Consider the following 21,328-nt stretch of genomic DNA (forward strand, 5'->3'; position numbering starts at 1 on the left):
TGTCATCATTTGTCTTTTTATCCGTCAAAGTATATCGTGTCACGTATCTAAGGAAATTCATTTCACTTAATTCTATTCTCTTTTCATCTCTCTTCTTAAGAGTCCAGTTCTCGCATCCGTAAAGCTGTGCTGATATAGCCATAACCTGATAGAAATTTAGTAATGAATCGCTGTGAAGGTTCGAGTCCTTCCTCGGACATGGGTGTGTGTGTTTGTCCTTAGGATAATTTAGGTTAATTAATGTGTAAGCTTAGGGACTGATAAACTTAGCAGTTAAGTCCCATAAGATTTCACACACATTTGAACATTTTGAATCTCTGTGTAATTTCTTTCTCAGTGTTCTGCGTAAAGTTCCGCAGTAACAGTTAAATAGGTCTAGCTTATTTTCTATTTCATTGTTTTTCGTGTATGTAACACTGCACCTTTGTATTAACCCGCTCTAAGAGCTTCTTGTCAATTTCAATCTAACTTGCATGGGCCGGTGTCCTAAAAGTGCCGCTGATTTTGTCTTTGTGGTGGGGACTTTCAGACTGTGTTACCCACCTTTTGTACTTAAGTTAAAGACGGCTTCTTGTAAGTCATTTTCATTCTGACCAATAATTAATTTGCCGTTAGCAAAAAGTATTGTACTAACATCCACATCGCTAATTTTAATATGTTTTACTGCCTGCCATGAAGTGTTAGTTACATCGTCGGTATGTATGAAAACGAGTTGGAGAGAGTTCGCCCCCGGTAGCTGAGTGGTCAGCGCGACAGAATGTCAATCCTAAGGGCCCGGGTTCGATTCCCGACTGGCTCGGAGATTTTCTCCACTTAAGGACTGGGTGTTGTGTTGTCCTAATCATCATCATTTCATCCCCATCGACGCGCAAGTCGTCGAAGTGCCCTCAAATCGAAGCAACTGCACCTGGCGAACGGTCTACCCGACGGGAGGCTCTAGTCACACGACAGTGGGTGAGAGAGGACATCGTTGTCTAACACAATGGTTTATTTCAGCTATATTATGGCTGCTACTTGCTACTTTTATTTGTGCTTTGTTACTCATGTGTGAACCCTGTCCAGCTGTTGTGAGACAGAATCCCTTTGTTTCTTCAAATTTCCCACAGTTTGGTTCAATTTGCTTTAACAAACGCCTTTTCGTAGTCAATGAAGACACTGTAATTGTTAAGTTGAAGTCGCGATTTCTGTTGGTGAAGATATAATCCGAGCATGATCTGCCTTTCTGAAAGCATTATGGGTGTCCGACAGTACAGATTCAGGAACTGGAGACAGTCGTTTTCCTAAAATTAGAGCATAGACTTGTGACATGAATTCTGTAAGTTAATACTTCTGTAGTTCTTATATTCATGTCTGTTTCCTTTTTATTACCTGCTGATATGTGGGCTATATTCTACTCTTCAGGTGTAGAACTACTACGCCAGCACATGCTCGTATAAATCGAGTATTCTTACTTCTGCAATATTTGGTGCACATTTTATCGATTCTGTATTGATTTTGTCACAACCTGGAGTCTTCCTGTTCTTGCCAGACGTTACTGCATCCTGTAGCTCCTCAAACCTTATTAAATCTATATTCCTATCTCGTTCAGACAGAGCCACTGTATATCTTGCACATTCGTCCAGAGTGTTTTATAGTATTGTAACCAATTAGATTCAGATATTGTGTTCATTTTCAGACTGTCCTTATCTTCTTTGTTTAAATGAGTCATTGTTTTGTACGCTTTGTCTTGTCCTCCTCTAACGTTATGTTCAGTATCTATAATATACTTTTTTCAACAAACATTTTCAGCTTGAATGGCTTTCCTCTTGACTAGATCTGATTTCCATTTTATAATGTAGTCTCAGCTCTTGAACGTCTCGGTAATTCACATTTAGAAGTGGGCATGTTTCTTATCATAATTTAGACTATGTATTTCATCATCCCAGTATTGCAGGCCCCTTTTGAAAAAAGCTTTTATTTCTTGTTCCATGTGATTCTTTTGCTGTTTAGTTAGTGCTTTCCAGGAATGGAATATTGTTCCATTCCTGGTTGACGTTATCCGCTTTTATACTTCAACTTAAGTGTTCTTCAAGCCTTTTATGGCATAGTAATCAGGTACTCTCTCCTTTAAGAAAATGTTCTTGAAATGTTGCATCATCGTCATTTTGTTTCTGTTTCAAAGATGTCTTCCACCTTTTAATTAGTTTTATTTTTGAGATGAGGAAGCAAGCATATGGAGAGACAAGTAGACATCTCAGGAACCTTGTGTTTTGCAGTAAAGACCAAGGAATTACGTAGTCCATAATGGTGACAAAGTCTGTAACTCAGCAGGTATATTTGTGAATCTATGAGGTCAGACGTGTAAGGAAAACTTTTGGCAGATATGAACACGGGTACCAGGTGAAATGATGCTGTTGTTATGGAACTGAACTTGATGAAAGCTATTTTTTATTGTTCCCCTAAAAAATCTGAGGCACATGCTGGGAAGATTACTTAGAAAAGAAATTAGCCAATGGCATTCCTCGTCCCCTTGTCCAGAGATTTGTTCGACCACAGATGACTTCGCCGTCGGTGGGACATTCAACCGTTACATTATAATATGGGCTTTGGGTAAAATTCAGGAAAGGGAGATAGTGATTTTAGCCTTATAACCTCTCGTGACACAGCAGCACCTGCATCGCTTGTGGCAACCTTCCTGTAACTCCTTCACAGAGCGCTGTAAGGAAATGGTACTCGTGAGGAGCCAAGTTTTGTACTTTCATATATAACTAGAGGTAATAAGATGGTTAGATGACATTGACTCTCATAGGCCATCTGCGTTGTAATGACAGATAATACGTTGGACATCCAGCAGTGTATAAGTACAAAATTTCATTAATGGTGATGGCGGAGACGTCCGATGTAACGAGTATCAGTGCAAATATTTGTATCGGTATATGAGGATGGTGTACTGAACAACATGAGTCATTCATGTTACGGTACGGTCAGTGTTGACGTCATTTTCAGACCAACAAGCGTGGTCATTACAAGTCGTACGTTTTTATGTTGGTTGGTATCTCCGAGTACACGTGGAAAGAAGAAGCCATCAACGTTCATTTTCCCATGGACAGTACGTCCGGTTTTGAAGTATAAGCACATGGACGCAAAACTAGGAGACTATGCTGACAAGCGTAGTCCACTTAGTGGTACAGTACGACTGTGCAAAAAACATCAGGTCGTAAATTTTGTGACGAGTATGTGGGGAGACTGTTCGACTTAGAGAAAACCAACCAACCTAAAGACGTGTGTACATATCAGGATACCACATACGAAATTGTCTGCTTTTATACCTGTTACATTGTGTATATATTTGCCTGGTATGTTATTCGAATTCCTGTCTGGCCATATTGATTCATGTTTTCCATAATTAATCGAAATCTCTTCAGACGATTGCGTTATAGTCTCTTAAATGTGCCTCTTCAGGTTCCATAACTTCTCAGTCTATAATTTTCACATATATTACGGCTTCTTTATCGAAAAACCATTCTTTGTTCATTCGTTTGGTGCAAGCTGTTTAATTAAAACGTTGGTTGCACTTGCTGTATGGAACACTAACAGCGAGGCAGCCATAGCTCATATTTTATAGCAACGCTGGTTTCACGACTCAGGCCCCCTATAAAAATTCCCATTGCCTAGACGTTAAACAATACGTTTGAGGATCATGTGCGGTGGTCTCTTGCAAAGGAAACTCCCTATAGCACCCCCTCAGATTTAGTGGTAAAATGGCCCTTTGAGTAGCCTGTCAAAAACTGAACGCTGATCAAGACTGAAAACAGGAAGGAGTTGTATTGAACTGTGAAAAGAGAGGCAACATAGAAAAAGTGAACGGACCAAGCTCATAACAGGTAACATAGAAATACAAGAACCGCTGTGTCGTGGTTATGTGATTACGGCGTTGGACCCCAAAGTGAGAGATCCATGTTCAAATCTCTCTAATGCCCCTTTTTTTCATAAAATTATGAACTGTCCGTCCGGTCATTAAAATATTTCTTCTCTTTATGTAGTCTTGACAGTTGTCATGTTTTGCATTGGTTATAGAGATGAGTTATGTGGTAAGAATACATTACTGTCGCAAGTGAATGTGATGAATAACGTGAGCAGGCGAGATGCCACATAGACGTCTCATAAAAATGAGAACAACAAATAAACGGGTGTGAACTATGTTAAATAAAGGAAATCAAGTGTCAGAAATTCTAGAACGGAGCTCAAGAGTCATAACATGTGGTGCATCTGTTGAGCAAAGAGGTGGTATGTACGTCTGGGGCGTCATCGCCTTGTAATCATGGGATCACACGAGTTTTCCTTGTTAGTAATTGTGTTATGTTTTACACTCGAGGGTGAAATTATAAGACGATCGGTTGTTGTGTGGTTGATACTATGATGACTTTAGTCAACATTTTTGGCAGTGGAAAATGATATTGGCCGAGGCATACACTGCAGACCTCAGCGAAAAAAAGATGCTATTTTTATGGTATGGTATTGAGAAGCAGTGCTTTTAGGATGTCATGTCAAGGAAACTAAACTGAAACTACATTTAAAGCCGTTTATTATGGGTCTTCGGCGTTAGTCTACCAGGAGACCTTTAAATGACTTACTCGAACGTGTTAGATGGTAGCGCCGACGTGTTCTTTGTATAAATGAAATTGAAAAACGTATTAACTTGTGATTTCCAAAGTCGCATACGACATGATTATTCTTTGTATCGTACCTCTCTCGTTTTTACAATAGATTGAGATATTAAATACCACATTTGTATAGTAAGTGACGTGTGGCTTTGAATCATAGGCCTAGCCCGTCAGCCCGCATCTCGTGGTCGTGCGGTAGCGTTCTCGCTTCCCACGCCCGGGTTCCCGGGTTCGATTCCCGGCGGGGTCACGGATTTTCTCTGCCTCGTGATGGCTGGGTGTTGTGTGTTGTCCGTAGGTTAGTTAGGTTTAAGTAGTTCTAAGTTCTAGGGGACTGATGACCATCGATGTTAAGTCCCATAGTGCTCAGAGCCATTTGAACCATTTGAACCTAGCCCGTCCATAGCCTATTGAGGTGAACATTGAATCTAACACGTAGATCAAAGTACACAGGAAGCAGGTTTTTTTTATAAGAGTCTAACAACCTCTTGTTTGATCGCTCCGCAGTGGGAAGATAATGATCACTAGTTTTCCTTGATCGTGCGAGGTGGCGCAATGGTTTACACTGTCTACCAGCATTCTGCAGCAATAAAATATAAATCGCTTTCTAACTACCAGAATGAAGTTATCGATGACTTCAGTATATATATATATATATATATATATATATATATATATATATATATATATATATATATATATAGGCGTATTCTGTGCTGCTTTCCTTTAACAAGTTGGGAGCAATTTACTTTCCCATCCTTGTCATATCTAATCTCGTGATCTATCCTTTATGACCTGGTAATCGACGTTACATTAATATCAAATCTTCCATCTATAATTTCCTTGGATTTCTCCATTTGACTTTTGCAAAGCCAGCCGATTAATATTTAATGGCCAGCGAGAGTTTTTAAGTTGATTTAATTGTAAGCGTGTAAGGCAAGAAAAACACTTAGGATTCACAGAAAGCAAATATATCTTTCTTTATTGCTCTTTCATATCCTCAACCCCCACGAGCATGGGCGGCCTGGGAGCGGTCCAGTTTGCTGTCCCTCAGCTGAAGAATACACGAACGTGATAGGTTTTACATTTAAAACTTACAAAAAGAGGGATGATGAAATATTTAGTAAGCTGACACCAATGTGTGTTGTTTTATGACGTATCAGGACGCCGATGTCAGGGCTATTGGTACCTGTGGGACAGAAATTTGGACGAGGTTAGGGCTTAGGAGAGGTTAACGTAGGACTGTGTGTGTATATGGGGCCAGTATTGAATAGATGGAATGTTGGTATTAGGCTGTGCATGTGTGGTAGATCATGAGACTGCATCTGAGAGGAAGTTCGCGCCCCATAGGAGAGGAAAAGACAGGTCACTAACCGAAAATATTGTTATATGATAAAATTGGGTAAAAATACGGTTACATTCTCCTGAGATTGCGAACGCTAATAATTGGTGTCGCGAATGAGTATTCCGTAAGGCTACGAGTCACGGAATGAACAAATATAATAAACTACTACTGTCTGCGATGTCAGAAGAGACATGAAATATAGATACCCGGAAAATAGAACTTTTTTTGTTATTGACACACATTACTAATTTTCAGTTACTGAGATTTTGATGTTAAAATTGCCTATATATAGAGAGAAGTCTAACTTACGACTGAAAAAGTAATATTTAAATTGCAAACGACGAAGATAAAATAACCTAGTTCATTTCTTCTGCAAGTAATTCCTTGACCTCCGAAATCCGGTGGACATCTGAGCTCTGTTACTGTATACCGAGCAGATGCAGTGAGATTCACGTGAAGAGCGATCGCAGTTTTTGAATTATAGGTAACTCATCAGACATGTCAATCAACCAACCATGATTGAGCTCAACCTACATAAACCTGAACGACACAGTAAAATGGAATTTGTTCAAAATGTTCAAATGTGTGTGAAATCTTATGGGACTTAACTGCTAAGGTCATCAGTCCCTAGGCTTACACACTACTTAACCTAAATTATCGTAAGGAAAAACACACACACCCATGCCCGAGGGAGGACTCGAACCTCCGCCGGGACCAGCCGCAAAGTCCATGACTGCAACGCCTCAGACCGCTCGGCTAATCCCGCGCGGCTGGAATTTGTTGGGTGAAGATGAGGTCATGGGTAAGGAAAAAGATACGGGATAAGGGAAAAGATATGGCGGACAGAACGGATGTGTACCGTGTGTGGTTAGGAATCAGATGGGGGATAATTTTATATGTTGCCATGTTTTCAATGCTGGGAGGGTACAACGTCAGAGCAGGTAGATTAAACGAAAAGTGGTTAGGCTGTTGAATATAAAGTGCGCCTGATCGTGTAATGGTTCAAATGGTTCAAATGGCTCTGAGCACTATGCGACTTAACTTCTAAGGTCATCAGTCGCCGAGAACTTAGAACTAATTAAACCTAACTAACCTAAGGACATCACACACATCCATTCCCGAGGCAAGATTCGAACCTGCGACTGTAGTGGTCTCGCGGTTCCAGACTGTAGGGCCTAGAACCGCACGGCCACTTCGGCCGGCGATCGTGTGATGGCAGTTACAATATGGGGCAAGACAGATCGGCGCTCCAACGGAAATTTCTTAGTTTGAGTACGTTAGAATGTATGAACGTATTATTTAAGTCTGCAGTCTATAGTAGCCGTAGTCATTCAAGGTAAAATCTCTTAAAATGTGCGCCGGCCGGGATAGCCGAGTGGTTCTAGGCGCTACAGTCAGGATCCGCGAGCCCGCTATGGTCGCAGGTTCGAATCTTGTCTCGGGCATGGGTGTGTGTTATGCCCTTACGTTATTTAGGTTTAAGTTATAGGGGACTGATGACCTCAGAAGTTAAGTCCCATAGTGCTCAGAGCCATTTGAACCAATTTTTTTTTTTTTTTATGTTCAGTTAGAGGCACCTTGAGCCGTCTGTATTTTGAATGTAATCTGCTTATACAATGAGATTCGGCGATTCACTACGTTGTCTTCAGGCCCCCTGACCAATGTGTAGGAGGAATCCAACACGAATTTAAGTTTTTATACTGGTTAGCCGATGTCCGCAGTCATCTTGTACAAAGATAGACTTACAGAGCCATAATCTTTTAGATTGTTAGGCTGGATGCGTCGAGTTCTTCTTCAACTTCTTCTACACAATGAGTCTGCAGCTAGTGGTGGACACCGGGTGATCCTGAAGATCGCAGTGGAAGGTTAGAAAAGTCAATCGTGTAGAAGAAATTGAAGAGGAACATGACGTGACCCAACAAACTAATAGATTTTGCCTTGAATATTTTCTTATTTTGTAAAGCTATAGTCACCAAGGGACTATCTTCAGCAGTGGGAGGGGATCGAGAGAATGGTTTGTCCTGGGCTATAGACTTCTCGGATGGTGATAATGAATTTAGGTTTTGTTGGTGGAGGTAAAAAGCAAAGGAGAGTTCATAACATACATACACTTCTTTTTCGAAACCGCGTGGCCTAGGTAGAAGTGATCTATAAACATTTTCCACTAAACTAGAAACCTTTTATGAATGCATTTGAAATATTTCGGTAACGAGCTGTGTTCCAGTGCATTAGGTCCTTCCTGTGACGCTGCCGAGTTTGCTGTCCGCGGGGCAACAAGCAACGCCAGACAGTCGAGGTCTCTGAACCGACACTGGCGGCTTCTAGCGGCGTCTGGGGGAACCAGCGCTCGGCAGGTGGCGGCCACCCCGGCAGCCTTGGTCAGTGAGCGCGCAGCCGCCACCCGCGACGGACGGCGCGATCTCCCGCTGTCGCCGACGTTGCGGCCGTGGCCGGCGTGGAACGCATCCGACTATATCTGAACCGATATTCGCCTAGTGCTGGTAGTCGCAACGCTGACCGCGCTTGGCTTTGTTTTTTTCTACTCAATCTGTCTCCAGTTTTGGTGAATCCTTGAATGGACAAACCGTCAACTACCAAGCGCAGATTTACTGTGCCATAATTCAGATTCCATCTGCCGAGCAGTAGCATAAACTGTAACATCAGCGGACCGCTCTCCGAAAGCCGCCACAACATAAATTGCTTCATCCATACATCGCCACACACTCTTCAGTTTATGCCATTTCCGAACATATACACATTAATACGAAGTACAAATTCAGTGAACGATGGCTAGTTACTTTGAACATTGCCAGTCGTGTGCTACAACACTATAGGGATATACTGTTTTTAGGGGGTTTTTGTTCAAAACATCTGCTTCTAATCTGAATGTATCTTGGCGTCGGACTGCTGAGGAAAAACAGAATACAGTAACGTGATGTAACTAAAGCCTTGACAGTTATGATCTCTTCTACTTTTGCTTCTTCAAAGAATTCCAAACATGACACAGGCACAGAAAGAGAATAAGCTCTAATTAGATGATCGATTTCGAAATGTGGAATTAAAACGGTGGTAACATCTGGACTTTCTCAACCATCAACCAGTAGTTGGTAAGTTTCAGAAAATATTTTGCGTAGAAGGAAGTCATAACTTTTATCATTACTCAATTTTCATATAGAAAATTTTAATCATTTTATTACGAATAATATTTTTTTTTCAATTTTACTATAGATTTCCTATACCGTGCAGCCTAAATAACGTGGAAGGAATAGCATGTAAATAAGACACACCAGTTGATTAGATAGCTATTGTATGAGAAATTTTTTACCCTTATTTGAAATGGATATTGGCCGGCCGGAGTGGCCGTGCGGTTCTAGGCGCTACAGTCTGGAGCCGAGCGACCGCTACGGTCGCAGGTTCGAATCCTGTCTCGGGCGTGGATGTGTGTGATGTCCTTAGGTTAGTTAGGTTTAATAAGTTCTATGTTCTAGGCGACTGATGACCTCAGAAGTTAAGTCGCATAGTGCTCAGAACCATTTGAAATGAATATTTCATCTCCCTTGTATATCATCCAAAAACAACGCGCGAACCGATATACGGAATTCTTTCCCATTTTCGTGAATGCTTTTCTCATAGCTATATTCACACGTACGTAGGACTCCAAGGGTCACTTCGTCCCAGGCACGAACTGATCGAGCGCTGAGAACGAACCAGTTGAGATTTAAGATACGATGTAACGTTATTTGCGTTCCTTGTATGTATCACAGTTTACGTCATAAATGTTACAACGCTACAGTTATCATATGTATCCAAAAGAATGTCCTTACCATGTAGTAAACAAGAAGACGTCGCCTTCCCTAGACATCGTTTCGATGCTTTACTAGTGAGTGCAAGTTTTGACGTATATTTATTGCGTAAACAATTACAAGTTTATGTTTTCAGATGTAAACTACAGACCAGCTATTCGGCCGCGGTTGATACTAAATACTTAAAGGTAAACTACTATTTGCAAAGATGATCTCTGCTCGCTAAATGCGAACCCATTTCTGGTCCTCTGAATTTTAAAAAGCACAAGTTTGAAATGAAGTATCGTAATAGACAGTAGTGATATTGCAGGTTGCACAGAAAAGAGATTTTGTGGTTTATCAGCGTTCAGCACTCACCTCTAGAAATGATACACCTTCGTTTACCTTCTCTAATGTTCTGACTGTTGCATCCGTTTTTCAGAGTTAACCGCCAGTCTCAAAGGCACGATTTACTTCAGTAGCATTTTTTATTTCTTAATATCTATCGTACTTTTCCTGAGGTGTTGTATCAATTACAACAGCTCCTATTAGAACCATATCATATTTTAATAAATATTTTTACCTCAGTTGATTACTATTTCTCAATCTGGGTCTAACGTAATCCTGAAAACACGAGTAGACTTTTACGTACCTCCATAACTCATCGTACATTGGTAAGGTTAGGACGAATTGTTCCTCAGGTCCTATGGTAGTGTTGGAGGATCATGACAGCTCTTTCTTTGTTAACAGTATTTGCATACAAATAGTAAGGCAGCATAGTAGAAAGTGCAGCTTAGAATCCCTCTATCAAGGACGCTGCCGTATTTGGTCTCTAACAAGTTACATCCTACAAATTTGTAAGTAAAGCAGTGTAAGATATGAAGTTTGTACGGGCCGTATATGCTTCTGATTTTATGAAAGCGAGCACAGCGGATACTCGATAGCGTATTTTTCTTTGGAGCAATGTAGAGGGAAGCTATGATTCAGACCGAAGATGAGTTATGATTTGTAGAGACGCTGGACCTGTAAAGGAGGCAAGCGGGAGAGAGAGAGAGAGAGATAGAAACAATAAAGAATGGGAGGGACCTATAGAATTTTTAAAAGAATTTTAATGGCATTACTTTTATTCAGAATTTTGTCAATACAATTAATGCGTTCCATAGCACTTAATGCGTAATTAGACAATTCTTTGGCGAAATAATAATCACCAATTACGTTTTACTAAATTTATTTTCACAGTTTCAATGGAAATGGTAAAATTATTTATAAATTATTTCTGTGATAACACAGTTCTTGTTACGCCAACACGTCGAGAAAATTGCATCCCCTACCGTTTAAATGTTTTAAGCTTTATGTATTATTTTTTCGCTCATAAATGTAAAAGGAGACTGTCTTTGTTGTTGGGAGTTCTCCGTGCAGTTTCGGTTAAGTGGAAATGGTATATTTAATACGCACAGGGCATGTGTGTGCATGTGAAAGAACCTCGTAGGCGAGTTTATCTCTTGAGAAAGTGTTCCGCCTCTATTACCAAAGCACCTAATTAACATTAGTAATGCTGATATTTTAAATGTCGATTAACTGTTACGTTCAGCCATCCTTAGCTGATATCCACCACTGTTCATCCAGTTCACGGGTTTACGACTTAAATTAATCGGAATTTGAGGCATACGTTTGACTGCCTCTCACGAAAATACATTTTCTAATATCACGTACATCTCTCTATCTAATTCATCCTCCCGTCACCCCATCCCACCCCTCACCTTCGGCACTTTTGTCTTCGTATCCTCTCCATTTTCACGAGTTTGAAATTGCACTCAGTCGAGTAATATCATGCGTAATATGTAGTCCAGGGAAACACGTCGCACTGAGTGCGTATCAGTTCCATATCGCAAAAAACAACAGGGATATACGCGATACTTACTTCCATATTTCGTGATGCTTTTATACTGACAGTGCGATTACTGATGAATATGTAAGTTATACATACTCCAAGCACCTAGACGACGATCTATATGCACAAAACACTTCGCTTTTCAGTTAGAGATATTTTATAAAATGACGTCGCGTTTCAACCATCCGAGACTAATTTTTGCAAAGACAAACATTCGATACGAAAGTAAGCTATTGGTATCGAATACGCACCAAGAAGTGAGGAAAATCATATGGAGTACGTCAGTTGGTGTAAGTGAACCATGATGGTGATGAATCTGGAGCTCAAACTGAAAATGTTTGATAAGCGTCAAAAAAAAGGCTGATCACCATTAAATGGATGTTCGTTGTGTGATGTGAAGAGATGCTGGGAAGATTAGATCACAAAGGAACGTATGGTAAACATGTGACTGGTCATTTAGTATTGTAAAACTCACGTATGTTTTCAACTTGGGAATGGAACAACTTGCCGAGAGGTTTAATGTTTTTTTTTTTTTTCGGAGTACACTTCTTCTGAAGAATGTTTTGTTTGATGTTATGAATTCTTGAGACTAGATTGGTATGGCTGTATTACACGACGTCTTAGTGCCACCTCCGCCGTCATTTAAGTATGACGACCGCTGATGAGCAGATTTCTGACTCCAATAAGATACGAATTTTCAGATGAAAAAGTCGGTTTCTCTAATTTTACCCCAATTCGAACCTGTAGCTCTCGAATGCAATCTGTAAAATAATGAACACTGCTTACGGCCTTAGATATTATAGGTTGGACTTGTTTGAGTTTGGAGTCATAAATTGCTGTATTTCATTCCACGCCGACTAAAGCCTCTCTCACTCATCCATTAAAAAATGTATTACCAGTCACTCGACTGCATTCAGACTAGTTACAGCTTTTCTCAGAACCAAAAAAGTAACTGAGAGTTTTTCGACGGTGGATTTCGAGATTGAAATCGTAGTTTGCAAAAGTTTAATCATTTCGCCAACCGATGTATTGTTAACGAAGTTCTGTATCAGATTCTAAGAAGCGTTATGAAGTCGTTCATCAGATTTATTGTAAATTTACTCGCTGACCCATACAGTGAAGCACGACTAGTCGGCCCAGATATGTTGCTTGTAATTTCTTCTGTTGCTTGTAATATCTTCTGTGATCCGATAAAGTGCTACTGACCAAGACCACTTTCGACATCTATTTTTTTCTAATCTTAATAACTTTCGGATATTTACTCCCGTATGCTTTTGTGAAAAGTCTGTAAGCCCACATGAAATAGCTATTAGACCCATAATAAAAATATTGGAAAGTTCATATACCGTGCGCCAAGAGCAGTCGAAATATTATGACATGTTTACAGAACGGGTAACAATAGATTCACCGAAATATCATGCAATATAGAAAAGAGCCGATTAGAAGAAACTATGGAATATGTACAAGGCATCAAGGTTACGGAATAAAAGATAATAAATTCTCTGTCGTTTGAAGCACCAGTAACGAAGCACAATGTCACACAGAAGCTTAAAAAGAAGACCGGCAGGAATGGTCATAGGAACGGAAGAAAAAGCGTAATAAATTCAGGCGGCGGTTCTGGCAGAATTAGAAGATAACTCCCAAGTAGAAACACTCTTTTTAGATATATAACGGAGAAGGAAGAATAATTACGAGGAGCCATTTCTAAATCACTAGTTCTTGTTGCTACGCCATTCATAGAAACTACCATTCCTTTGAAATTATCTGATACATCAGCGTCGAACGTGAAACACGTAGAGATACTAGTCGAGTACTGACGATACCTCGCAAAAATTAGGTCGTAAACAAGTGCTAATTTTGTGCCTCTCGCGTAATAACAGTCTACTTCCTTTTGGTGACAGAAGGAATTGAAATTAGCCAAAGTGATTTCGTCAAACGAGATTCCTTTGTATTACAACGGACTGGAGAATCAGTACTTTTTCAGCCTCAGGGTTTGCCAGTCCCAATTTCCTTCCGTTTTTTAATCTTTCGAATACCGCCAAACCGCGGAATCCGCGTCGCGTTTAACGTAATTACGAGCTCAGCCTTTGATCAAACGGTGGCGCGGACGAATGTACGTGGTCTGCGCGGGCGGCCGTTTGATATCTCCTTTGAGGCGAGACTCCATTTCAGAGGGCCGCGATTTCACAGGAGAGCAGAGAGGTCGCTCTGTCGGGCCCTGGCAATCAAAACGGCAGAGGCGAGTCCTGTTGTCAACTGTGCCTGCAAAAGGCGCTTCCGCAGTGGCCCCTGAAATAAAGTGCTGAACTGGAAAATGAAATTCTGTTTAAAAAACTAGCTTCAGCGCTTCGCTTTCTACAGAAGAGCCACGCCAACAATTTATGAACTAATTATAACGGACTAAAAGTGCAAATGCTAGTCTTTAAAATTTAATAATAACCTAGAAAAATTAAAGTTATATAGTTACTATATTTCTTGTTTGTTTGCAGGTATGTATGTCGCATCGCGCTAGAGGAGAAAAAAAAGTAGCTGGCACATCTCACTGACACTGTCGTGGGCAGCGTGACGGTTTTTTGTTCCTCTACTCGCGCGATATGGTACTACGGCTCGCGGTTTTTCAAAGCGTACCAGAGTTGAAGACATGGAGCTGACCGGTCAAAGAGGCTAGACCCTTTGACCCGTCAGTTCCACGATAACATTATGTGATAGTTAAGTGAAACGTTATCATACACGTTGCCCAAGATTTGACACCAGTAACACACATAACAGCCTGTACATTATGTTAGAGGATATATTTCAGATCCTATCGTATGAACTGACATGTACATCTCTGTTATATATTTACGTAATATATCACTGACGGTGGTTACTAGCCCGAAAGCCGATTTTGGTAAATAAACGTTTCTAGTGCATCTCACGGTGTCCTTTAATAAGTATCTGAAAGCTGCGGAACACTAATCATTCAAGATTATTTGCTAGCTTGTTCGACAGTACATTTCAAGCGATCTCGATTGTTACCAAATGGCATACTGCTTTGAAGAAAATATATATCATTACGAGCTCTTGACTGCAATTTATCAAATGGAAAACAAGAAAGAAATTTTCCGATCTGTTCGTCTTTTTTAGTGTAATACTGCAGAAAAAGGCTGGGTAGATGGATACATGTATACGATTAGTATACGTGGAACATACAAGAAAAGATACAAAATTATGAAAACAATCCATACATTTCAAAGTGTGATTACTTTGGATATCAGCATTAACGTGTACTTTCTCTAAAAAGATGCCTTTTCCGTTACTAATTACACCTGTTCGTGGGGTGGTTACTCCATTTCAACTACTAGTGCAAGTAGAGCCATTAAGCCCTGACTGAAACTGTGTCTCGTTATAACAGTTTTGATGACCTAACCAATCAATTTGTACCGTTATCTGACTTCGATAATGAAAAAGGAAATTAAATGTGCAGTTCCCACTTACATATATCGTGGAACTTGGCCTTTCAGAATTACGTATGTGTGACAGTGATCAGCTTGTACTCGAGCGCTGTGCATTGGGTGAAGAGGCTTCTCTCGGTAATTGCAATAGTCAAATACGAAAAGAAAATAACTGTTAGCATTACGGTTCAGAATCATTTCAATAATGTGTTGCTCAAAAGACATTAAAACTGAAACTACCAGTAGTAACCAAAAAATAGATATCCAAGAACGACGTCAAGACAACGAGAGAATGAGCTGAACTGAAGTAGAGAGTCACCGAATTACTGCATAATGATTCACAGTAAAATATGCAAACATGATTCCGAAACCAGCTTCAAGCCTGATGAGTTCACAAAAACCCGGAACTTTTTAAACACCATGCACATAGGTACTAAATTCATCGCATATTTAGCGCACGAAGCTGATGAAAATCAGCCGAGGGATACGAATATCATATTAATGAACGAATGGGAAACCTTGTGTATGAGCAACCACTTCGAATAATCGCAAATTAATTAATAGTTCTCACCAATACTACAAACATGCTGTTACATCAAACTCCAATAAAAATGCCCATCCATACTCAGTTCCTGCGAAGTCCGGTACACAGTTTTAATCTTCCAGGAAGTTTCATATCAGCGCACGTGCCAACGAGGAGTGAAAATTTCATTCTGTAAACATCCCCCAGCGTGTGACAAAGCCATGTTTCCGTAGTACAATTTCTTGCAGAAGTACTGGTTCTACTAGCTTCGCAGGAGAGGATCTGTGAAATTTGAAAGATAGAAGACGAGGTACTGATGGAAGTAATGCGGTTGTGCTGGGTTAGCGCAGTCGTAGAACACTTGCTCGCGAAAAGCAGACGTCCCGAGTTCAAGTGTCGGTCCAGTACGCAGTTTTAATTTGCCAGTAAGTTCCATATAAGCGCACATTCTGCTGCAGAGTGATAATTTCATTCTGCATACTGGGTTCTGTTACTTAGAAAGTGTTCGATCCACTCACATACCTGGGGACCTATTCCGTATGCTTGTACCTTCTTTAACAGTAGACGGTGTGGCACGGTGTGAAACGTTTCACGGAAATATAGGAATATGGAATCCGTGGTTCGCTGGATCTCATGGGAGAAGAGGTCAAACTAGAGTTTTCCACGAGCGATGCTTTTGAAATCTGTACTGATTTGTGGACAGAATATTTACTTCTTTCACCTCTCCCAATGTTTGCTGAAGTGAAAAATGGCGATCTGTAACGTTTTTCAGAGTACAATGTAACTACCCCTATAACTGAGTGGGTAAGTTCAGAGACTGGAGGCAAGGAACGGCATACCATCACCAACAGGACCACGCCCAGAATAAACCTTCGGATCGGTGAGAGCTTTACCTTTAATCTATGTTTGTTGTGTGAAAACTTTCCTTGAGGAGGACATATTTCAATGTGTTGCATTTTCTTAAACTGTAACCCAGCAAACTTTTCAGAGGTGAAGTCACTTGGATGGATTTATCATCAGTAGAGACTAATAATATAGTACTGTATGTATGTCACAAAAAATTCAACGCTATTTGATTCTCTCAGACACAGCAACATTAAACCGATCAGGGTACGGCGTGGAAATTTCGGTCATTTGTATTCTTGTTGTTTTAAAATAAGCTGTATACATGCCTTCCAGTATCAGTATCTTGTCATACTGTTAACAGCAATGTAGATTATTAACGTTCATTAGTAAAGAAACAGATTCTGTTTCGTTTGGAACAGTGTTTTGGAGTACTGCTTATCCTGTATCTATGCTAGGCCGTCGAAGTGGCTCAGTCAAATATGTCCCACATTAACTCATCAACAATCTCTTCAAAAGACAAAAATACAGTTACGAAAAGAAATCAAAATCTATACCAATTAAATCGCTAGATTATGGTTGTCTCAGCCGTCACAGGAGTAACAGAGAAATGGCGTCGCCGTAGTGTTCTGCTACGTAGAAACGAGTAATTCTTCTTATTCCTGGGCTTTTTCCGTGACTCTGTTGGGTCGGCATGTTACGCCGGAAGAGGCAATGTTAGTGGCATTGGTTGTTTGGATGCCCTTCCTGAGGCTACGTGACAGCGTGCACGATTCAAATAAAAGAGAGGCATACAACAACAGCTGGCCGTAAATACGGAAACTCAAGGAAATATTCTATAGTAAGCGAACTGTAATGTACAAAACACATCCGCGGAGCGACATCATGTTTCCTCTGCTGCTGCAGAAATAAAAGAAAATGAATTGAAAAAAGACAGACGCAGTATTGTGGAAGGTGGCGTGGGGAGGGGGAGAAGGGATGGGGGTAAAGGGAAATGAGAAACTTTTTTTACATTAAAAGGAGTGTGCAGACTAGGAATCGAGTGCACTATCTTCATTTTCCCAGATAATGCACTTATCATTTCAACTATCGATGTATGCCTCAAGTCGACTCAGTATCTCCAACTGTCGGTATCATTCTCCTGATTTCCAAATTCCTCAGCAAACGCCCTAAGAAGAGTGAACCTCAACTCCACTGACAAAATTTCCGATGATTTTCATTGATATGATTTGAGTATTTTGGTACAGGGGACTTCGAGACCCCAGTGAATTCTTACAGAGTAATTATAGCATATATTTATGTTTGTATAGTCACAATATTGGAAATTTCGACATTGTTTGGAAACAATTGTGTTCCATATACTCATGGATTTTGCTATTGACAGCAGGAATGTTCATTCTATCTTTGGCCACAGGGTTGCTTTCAATACCACTCGATTCTACATAGGTTTGGTTTTGCCAGGATTATTAGTTGTACGTTAACGGTGAAACACTGCAGAATGATTAGGTTTACTCCGAAAGAGTGGCAGGAGATGTAGATCACTGTGGGAACAGCACATAAAAGTGTGCGTCTCCTCCACTGCACTGAGTGAATACATGCACGAGGTGCATAACGGTCTCACACCATGAGTGCAGGAGTTGGTCAGATACGGATATCAAGAATCGATGCTTCTTGTGAGTTTCCAGCAGATCGTCTGCAGACACTGTGGTCTCCAAAAACGTAAATTTGACTCAGTGCTAAGCAACACAAAACGTCACTCAACCTACAGCTTGTCTCTACAAAATTGTAGCCAGTTTTCTACTGTATTGTGTCAGTGGCAAACGTCTCATGACTACTCGTGCGGATGTCAGCTGTTCTGTCCGTCTATTTATCAGTCAGTATCAATGGAAGTCGCCAACTGCATTGTACTTTGAGATATTCTACTTTATTGTAAAGCCTACGAGTTTCAGCATTTCATTTAACTCGTAGCCTTCGCGATAAAATAAAATAATATCTTGAAGTACACGGCCGTCGGTGAATTTTATTGACACAGGCATTAGCCAACCGGTGTCCCCTGGTCATGATGGACCAACAGAGATTTGTCGGTCAGCCTAACAGTCTTCGTAACAATGCGTTCAGTAGTTTTTTCATTACGGCGAACTGTCTCTACAATCAGTCAGCATGACGCTCCTATGTGCTTCTTGAGAATGATTCCACGCTTCTTAAAGTCTGAAAGATGGGACTTTCTGTGGTATTTTGGATTGCGAATTCCATTTGCAAATTTCCAGTAATGTTATGGAATGGATCCGTTGGTTGGCGGACCGTTTCTTCATAGGTCTAAGTGATGGTGGAGAGTCCTGGCGAGGAGTAGGCCGATGGTAGCTTAGAAAACAATATTAAGTCTTTTTTACTTTATTACATCTCGAGTGGCTACATTCATATGCCACAGTGTAGATACCTCGCTCCTCTCTTCGTAGTACCGAGTGCCGCAAAGTGTTGGATAACGCTCAGATGTATGCAGTCCAAATTATGCTTGCTTGCCAGCACACAACGTAGTTGGGCATGCCAAAGCTGCTTGCAGGTGGGGCCGGTGACACAGATGACCGCCCAGAACACTTGCAGAGGATGCCGACCTCCAATTGGAGAATCTCATCTCGGCGATGGTGATGTATGTCCCCAGGACGCCCACACCAGGGTAAAAGGGTGAGTGGCTTTACCACCCTAGTCACGGCCTACTGTTCTCTAGGCAGCAGTTGGGCTGCCGCTGGAGTGAGCCCGAAGTGACCCACAAGTGTATAGGCACCAAATACAAGAAAGAGGTCTTGGTAAAGGATGTTGGTGCTGTGGTAGTGACCCATAGTTGTAGTGGTGGCTGCTAGCTGACCCATAGTGCAGCGGTAGCTACCGTACACCTTCTTCCACCCCCCCCCCCATTGCCCAGTCACTCAATCGTGTTAGGGGAATAAATATCCCTGCTAAAAAGTGGCAGTTAGTTGTACGATAGTTGTGCCGACGTGTCGTTTCCAGTCCTTTACCTTATAGCGCTTGTGCTGCCTGCTGGTTGAGAAACCACTTGGACCATTCTTTAAGAAACATATCTTCACTATGCTGACACACTGACATCCAGTGCTCGCCTGCTGCCTGTGGCTTCTACCAAAGATTCACTGCTACACTGCTACACTGTTGGGCTTACAATACTCAAAAACAGCGTCTGTGCTACATTTCGTTACACCTGAGAGCCATCATGTACTCACACCATACATCTTATGTAGTAATGGGGTTTTTATGTACTGAACGTAAAATAATCTCTAATGGGAATGAAATTTTAATCAACATACCCTACCGGCATAGTAATACTATAGTACCAGTTTGGTAGCGTTCGGTCAGGGTGATCATCGCTTATCGCTTTCCACTTACTTGAGTGTGGATATCGATCGCTGCTTTTGACTCTTCTGTATGACAGCGGCCACGCGCCGTGAAATGAGGCCTTGGCGGGTAGCTGGAGGGGTTTGCCACCACATCTGTAGGCACCACACAAGTCACCTAATTCTCATAAATTCCAGGGATGACGGATGACGGGGGGGGGGGGGGGGGGGATCAGCTCTGAAGCCACACTCAATCACATTACATACGTGTTCATGTGTTCTATGGGGTTCGGGGTTCTGATCTGGTGAGTTGGGGGACTACCATATCAACTGAAACTCGCCACTGTGTTCCTCGAACCACTCCATCAAACTCCTTGTCTTGTGACATCGTGCTACATCTTACTAAAAAACGCCACTGCCAACTCGAAACATGATCGTCATGACTGCAACCACTGTACGATGCACCTTGGCCGCCATGGTACCTTGCACGAGCTCCACTGGATCCATGGACCCCTACGTAATGTTCCTCTATAATGGAGCCGCTGCCAACTTATCTCCGTCCCTCAGTACAGGTGCCAAGGAAATGTTCCCCTGGAGCACGACGGATTAGCGCGACCGCATCAGTATGACGAAGAAACTATCGAAAATCATCAGACCTTGCGACGCTCTGCCACTGCACCAAGGCCTAGGGCGTAGGGTGGTAGCTGCTGATATTGTGATGTTAACATTGTCACATGCGTGGGTCGTCGGCAGCGGAGACCCATCGTTAGGAGTGTTCGGTGCACTAGTTGCTCAGATACACTTGTACTCTGCCTAGCATTAAAGTCTGGTGTTAGATCCGCCACAGCTCGCCGGTGGTTGGCAGGCCATTTCTTCATGCGTCTAATTGATGGTGGAGGGTCGTGGCGAGGAGTAGGCCGATGGCAGCTTATAAAACAATATTAAAAGTCTTTTTTACTTAATTACATCACGAGTGGCTAAACTCAAATGCCACGGTGAGGCTGCCTCGCTCCTCACGTCGTAGAAGCCACTGCCGCTAAGTGTTGGTTAACGATCAGATGGTAGGCACCAACGTTTGCAGCCCAGAATGATGCTTGCTTGTCAGCACACGACGTAGTAGGGCATGCCGAAGCTGCTTGTGGTTGGTGTCGGTGTCAGCCAGGGCAGTTGCAGAGAATGCCAACCTCCAATTGGGGAGTCTCATCTCGGTGACGGTGACATAAGTCCCGCGGGCGCCCTCACCAGTGTCGACGGGTTAGTGGCTTTACCACCCTAGTCACGGCCTACTGTCCTCTAGGCAGCAGCTGGGCTGCCGCTGGAGTGAGCCCGAAGTGACCCACCAGTGAATAGGCACCAAGTACAGGAAATAGGGGTTAGTAGTGGAAGATTGTGCAGTGGTGGTGAGCCACAGTGCAGCGGTAGCTGCCGTAGCCCTCCCCCCCCCCCCCCGCAACCCCCCGGCCCACCATTCCCTACCCACTCAGTCGTAGTAGGAGAATGAATATCTGTGCTAAAAAGTGACA

At 41.8% G+C, this 21,328-nt stretch overlaps 1 protein-coding gene across 1 annotated transcript in view; it reads left to right on the forward strand.

The window, feature by feature from the left end:
- The first annotated feature begins 8,383 nt into the window (after positions 1–8,383).
- LOC124776791 (discoidin domain-containing receptor 2-like) overlaps positions 8,384–21,328 on the forward strand; it is a 289,032-nt gene continuing 276,087 nt past the window's right edge. Inside the window, exon 1 of the mRNA XM_047251933.1 lies at positions 8,384–9,095. The gene's annotated coding sequence lies outside the window, so the exon portion shown is untranslated. The remainder of the gene's footprint in view (positions 9,096–21,328) is intronic.

This window comes from Schistocerca piceifrons, chromosome 1 (assembly GCF_021461385.2).
Source record: "Schistocerca piceifrons isolate TAMUIC-IGC-003096 chromosome 1, iqSchPice1.1, whole genome shotgun sequence".
Lineage (NCBI taxonomy): Eukaryota > Metazoa > Arthropoda > Insecta > Orthoptera > Acrididae > Schistocerca > Schistocerca piceifrons.